At 49.0% G+C, this 5,391-nt stretch overlaps 1 pseudogene; it reads left to right on the top strand.

Annotated features, from left to right (window-relative positions):
- Positions 1 to 908: 908 nt before the first annotated feature.
- LOC118604820 lies at positions 909 to 1,026 on the top strand (annotated as a pseudogene).
- The last annotated feature ends 4,365 nt before the right edge of the window (positions 1,027 to 5,391 follow it).

Here is a 5,391-nt window from a genome sequence, read left to right as displayed (position 1 = left end):
TTTGGGGATACAACCAGTCAGTCAGTAGTAACCGTGATTGTATTAGCCAGTCTCTTACCGATAAACATTCAGGCTGTTTCCAGGTTGGGCTGTTGTTGTTTTGGTCTGCTTCGATTTTGTTCTGCTATGATTATGAACAACCCTGTAACCATTACTGTGCAGCTCTCCCGGGGGTTCGATGCTGTCGGGCAGCGTTCTGGAGGGGGGTCACTGGGTCGGGTGGAATGACCATTTAAATCGCAGCAAGCACCGCCAGACAGCTTCTCAAGAAGATCTCACGATCCACGCTCCTTCGGAATAATCTTCACCTCCAGAACCAGAGGCTGATGATTTCTCAGAGACAGCCGTTTTTCAATTTCACTTCACTTTTAGGTAAAATAAATTTAAAGCATTTACAGCTCGGATATCAGGTGGTGATGACTTACCCCTTCAATGCTAAGTCATGGCGCTTCGCATGTGCAAGGAAGAGAAATTTCGAGAAACGAACAAAGATGTTTCGGGATTTCTCTGGCATCTCGCCGTCGTGGGACCCTTCCATCTTTCCTGGCTACGGACAGCGTCCCGCTATGCCTCCCACCAAGGCATCCCCCACACACTGACGGTGACCCTTCCAAAATGCAAACCCGATGTCTGCTTTCTGCCTAAAACCTTCGGTGGCTCCCCGCCGCCCTCAGAATTAAGTTCAAATTTTCCAAGTAGTAGCTAATACCTTCATGAGGTAGCTAGCTACTCAGGCAGCCTCTTTCCTCTCTGCTTCTCACCTTCCACTCTTCACTGGGCAGGTGAAACTGCAGTCCTTCCTTCACCTCCACAGGCCAGATTCTCCCTCACTGCTGGGCTTTTGCCCAAACACAGACCTCCCACTGTGCTCCCTGCCGTCTCCTCCATAAGCTTCGAAAATGCTCATAGTCTATAGCCATGCCACCCTGAACGAGCCCGATCCTGTCTGATCTCCGTAGTTAAGCAGGGTCGGCCTGGTTAGTACTTGGATGGGAGACCACCTAGGAAGACCAGGTGCTGTAAGTATATATAATAATAATAATAATAATAATAATAATAATAATAATTGTAGGCTGACAAGGTCCTTGCAATCTGTGAAGTCAGCCAAGGGTTGCCTCGCCTAAAAAAATAATAATAAAATGAAATAAAATAAAATCCTCACGACCATCCAGACATAAGGGAATTTTCACCCTAATTTTAGCGAAGAGGACACTAAAGCATAGAGAGATTTTAAATCCAATGCTGAGGCCACGTAGCTTTAAAAGCAGAGAAGAAGCTTGTAAAACCAGCCCTGTGTACGGCCTTTGCCTTTTCCAACACACCCCTGCCACCAGGGCTGACTGTTTGAACACGAACGACGTGTAGGAGAAACACCATGATACATTTTCACAGGGTAAGAACATCTTAACTCCAGTTGCCATGTCCCTTTACAGGACCCTGAGGCCAGGTAGTTTTGCTGATGGGAAGGAATCATGAAAGCTCTAGAGAGACAAATACCATATGATTCCACTTAGGTGCGGTCCCTAGAGGAATTAAATTCATAGAGATGGAAATAAGAATGGGTGTTGCGGGGGGCTGGGAGTTCGCGGAATGGAGAGTTAGTGTTTAATGGGTAGAGGGCTTCGGTTTTGCAAAATGAAAAGCGTTCCGGAGACGGATGGCGGTGATGGTTACATCACAGTGCGAATGTTCTTAATGCCGCCGAACTGTACGCTCGAAATGGTTAAGACGTTAACTTTTGTGTTGTGTGTATTCTGCCACAATTTTAGAAATTTTAAGTCACATAATAAAAACTACAGAATTCATGGGAAAAATAGAGTTGGGGCATAACGCTCAAAAACTTGGTCAATCACACATTTTTTAAAAAAGAGATAGAAACTAATAAAATGGTAGCGAAGTGTTAACCATATTAAATGATTTAAAAAATACACAACCCTACAATAAATATGGTAGCTCACTCTGAAGAAAGATCCAGAACAAAGATTCTAAAATTTTTTGATCTCAAGACCTCTTTACACTCTTAAAGCATTAAGAACCCCGGAGAACTTACATTTATATGGTTTACAGCTATCAATATTTTCCATATTCAAAATTAAAACTGAGACACGTTTAACAAACAGAAACACACAAGCACGCATTACATCAGCACACATTCTATAAAGCTGCCAGATTGATGAACCAGCACGTGTCATGTGACCTCTGGAAAATTCCACCGCACACCGGTGAGAGAACGAAAGGGGAAAAGGCAAATAATGTCATACTATCCCATTATGAAAACAGTTTCGACCTTGCAAATCTCCCGGAAGCATCCAGGGGACTCCCAAACATTCCCGGAACGCACTTTGAGAACAGCCGATCTGTTCTAGAGCTAAGGTAGGGTCTGTACGGGGCCAGGGGAGAAGATGGATGGGAAAGGGGAGGTGAGGGTACCCAGAACGGAGTCATGTACAGCAAGGAAAGATCTCTGCTGTGAGGAGCTGCAGAAAAGGCCCACAGATGCAGAGAGAACGGCGATGAGACTCAGCCACGCCCATCGGACCTGTGCGGTGTCTCCTGAACCTTAGTCGTTAGGCTCAAGGCTGCCCGCACTCAATTGCTCCCTGGCAGGACGCCTTCTGGACCTTCCCCGGAGAGCAGCGAGCTCTGCGGGTTATTTCCATGTTCAAAGCAGGAAGTTCTTTGAAAGCCTTCGAAAGCCTTGCCCTGCCATGCTCCCACGGACCCAGCACCAGCCGCAGCCAGTTTTAATAAGGCTTATTTAAAAACAAAAACAAATCAGCTTATTCTCAGTGCGAAATGAGTTGTGTTTGGCCTTAATCCCCCGTGGTCAGTCAGCACTCAGCATTGATGCCAGCTGTCCCCAATCCCGCAGACCGCCTCGGTGAAGGTTATGTCCCCTCTCTAATGACAAGAAGCAGAAATCCAGTAATGCATTCAGTGCAGTGAAAACTTAATCCCAAATATCATTTTTACTCGTACGAGGAAAGTTAACGCGCCGAAGATTCAATTCGACAAACACTGCCTTCGAATTGAGGTCATCCGTGAGCTTAATCGCAACATCGCTGCTTCTCACACCAGCTTCTGACCAATGCTCAGGTCAAGGCCCTCTGACGGGTTTTATTCATCGTCTTTTCTGGTTCCCTCCTGGTAAGCGAAGCCAGGACGAAGTGGGGATTGGCGGCGACGGCAAGCAGAGCTCCCTGACACCCGGACATTTGTGGGTCAGGAGGGGTCGCAGGCACAGGGGTGTCAAACGGCATGCCCCGTTGGGAGTGCTGGGAGGGATACTGCAGGGGCCTCTGATACACATGGCTCCTGGGCCGCGTGGGAGAAATGGCAGAAGGTCTGTGGACCCTGGACTGCCAGAGTAAGGCACCATATTACCTGGAGTTCCCCAGAAACAAAACCAACAGGAAGTACAGAGAGAGAGAGAGGGTTGTAAGGAACGGGCTCACATGATTACAGAGGCTGACAAGTCCCTAGATCGGCAGAGCGAGTGGGCAAGCTGGAGACCGTGGAGCTGCAGCCTGAGAGCCAGTGTTCGTTTCCAGCCTGAAGGCAGGAAACCCTGACGTCCGTTTGTCGGCGGCCAGGACGGAGGCATACTCTCTTACTCAGAGGAGGGTCGACCCTTTTCTTTGATTCAGGCTTTCAGCTGATGGGAGGAGGCCCACCCACATTCAGGAGGGCAATTTGCACTTTGGTTTACTTAGGCCACCAATTTAAATATGTTATTCTCACCCCAAAACACTCTCACCGAAGCACCCAAAATGACATTCGACCAAATATCCAGGCATCCCGTGGCCCAGTCAAGTTGCACATAAAATTAATCATCATGGGCGTGCGCAAAGAAAAAGGGAGACAAAGATTATTCTGAACCAGGAGGGGAAAAGTGGTGCTCACTCCGAAGCAAGGGAGGACTGGAAACTGGGGCGGGGTGCTTTCCTCTGTGAGCTCTTCCTGAGTCCTGCCTGAGGGGACCACGACCTGCAGAGAGGCCAACTGGGTAAAGCCCACAGGGCCTGGGCCCTTAGAAAGCCAGACCTTCGGGCAACAATCACCACTCCCAGCCCTGGGACCAAGCAGGACCTGCCCCCAGCAGCCGGGCCTTTCGAACAAGGTGTGACATTTTAGACCAAGGTGTCTCCACTCCTGATGACATTTCTTTGACATTATTGATTAATGCGGAGTCTCTAAACAACCAAAAATGGGAGTAAAGGACATTCGTCAAGGAGAAAAGGAAGGAATGAGAACTCGGGGAACCTGCTCGGGATCCTTGCAGGTACCGTCTCATTTAACGGGTACGGAATGGTCACAGTGGCCCTCCTGCGATTAATTATAGTTAATTACGATATAATGAACATAACGGGGTTCTTGCAATAAGCCTGGCCCTGTGCTTTATGGTCTTAACTCATTTGATCCATTAAAGACATTAACTGGAATAACCTCAGAAGGTAGGAACCATTATTCTATTTTATAGATGAAGAAAGTGAGGCACATAGGTGTGAACTGTCACAGGGTCATACAGCTCCTGAGTGGTAGGGCTAGGATCGGAATTCAAGCAGTCCTTCCGGAATTAACCACTCCACTATGCTACCTCCTCTCATGAATGGGGTCACCACACGGGACCCCTGGGTTTGGGTTAAATGCTGGTCACCCAGGGAATTGAGCCTGAAGGCACGGCTGAGTGAAGAGCAGACCTGCCTTCCACGGGGATCCCTCCGACTCCTACCTACCCCCTGCCATGGCCACAGGCAGCCTCTGGAAGAAGACGACCAGAAAATTAGGGGCCAGTGAAACAGCCACTTAACAAGGGGGAGGTGGCAGGTCTGGGGACAGCAGTATAGGTGCCCCAGGCTACAGGGAGAGCTGACAGGAACAGGCTGGACAAGAGGCTATTTCCTGTCTGAGGGTCCTTTAGCTTCTCGTGTGCCCTTCTACGCTTCCCTATTACGCGGTGACAGGGACTCTGTCTCCTCTCGACACAGAACCCAAAGTCAATCAACCCAACGGCCGCTCTGCTCCAAACTGCCCAGCCACACTTCCCAAGCCAGCTTTGGGCTTCTCGTTATCCCTGAGGAAACAGCTAAATCTGCCCTTCGAGTCCAGAACAAGTGCTGAATTTTAATTCTGGATTTAATTCCATGCGGGCTGAGCCAGGAGCCATTCGGAGACGGATTAGCAGCCCTGACATTCAGCCTCCAGTCTTTGGGGAAAGTGACATAAATCAGCGCCCACTAAGCCTGGCCCCTATGGAAGTCCCCCTGAGACTCAGGTAGCGCTTTCAGGGTCTGACCCCTCTGTGCCAATTCACCATCTTTTGGGGGACACTCTGCCTACTGAGGAGCAGGACTCGGCAACATGGTAGAGGGGGGCAGACAGAGAGTAAGG

Source organism: Rousettus aegyptiacus, unplaced genomic scaffold (assembly GCF_014176215.1).
Source record: "Rousettus aegyptiacus isolate mRouAeg1 unplaced genomic scaffold, mRouAeg1.p scaffold_m13_p_6, whole genome shotgun sequence".
NCBI lineage: Eukaryota > Metazoa > Chordata > Mammalia > Chiroptera > Pteropodidae > Rousettus > Rousettus aegyptiacus.
This window is presented reverse-complemented; position numbering and strand designations above follow the sequence as displayed.